Here is an 802-nt window from a genome sequence, read left to right on the forward strand (position 1 = left end):
GGCATAACGCTCATCAAACGTCTCAATCAATGTGGTCTTTATAGACCCAAACATCTCTGGTATCTCTGCCCTGATGGCCGCAGCCACCTCCTCCTGAATGATCCGGCGGATCTCCTCCTCACTGGTACCACTGCTCTCGGGCATCAAACGTGTCCTCACCATGATCTACCTCTGAAATACAACATACGATAAATTATAATCCACACGAGCATACTCACACTCGTCAACTCTTCCCTCCTTGATTCTTGGCATTCCAAAGATTCTTACTTGGGCTGCACATCGCTCCGGTGCTTCTAGTAGTACGGGCCCAATACTACTGTCCGCACCGCACCAGAATACACTCCAAGTCCTCCTCTTCGGATCCCAAGTCCCAAGTACTCTATCATGCGTAAACCACTCTCTAATAGATCTCTCATAAGCCCCTCACTGCTACCTACTCACTCTCAAGCATCTCGTAGCAGCTCACCTCTCCCTAGGCTAAAGCATCACAAATCAGGCCACTCTAATCCTAATAGTAATACCTCGCCTATTCTAGCATGCAGATACATCGTATCAATATCAATATCACATAATATAAAGGTATTTTGGGAAACCACCGTTCGGGCGCTGACTGATGGTACACACATCTCTTGCTCTGCGTTTTTCAAAAATCTTTTACTCTCTTTTTCGAAAATACATCTCAAATCCTCAGTTTGAGTTCAAATACGCCCGAAGGTGTACTCGAATCCCTCAAACCAAGGCTCTGATACCAACTTGTAACACCGTGAATTTTCAAAATAATTTTTCGCAAATATAAAAACAT

This window comes from Lactuca serriola, chromosome 4, assembly GCF_051521515.1.
Source record: "Lactuca serriola cultivar US96UC23 chromosome 4, Lser_US96UC23_V15, whole genome shotgun sequence".
NCBI lineage: Eukaryota > Viridiplantae > Streptophyta > Magnoliopsida > Asterales > Asteraceae > Lactuca > Lactuca serriola.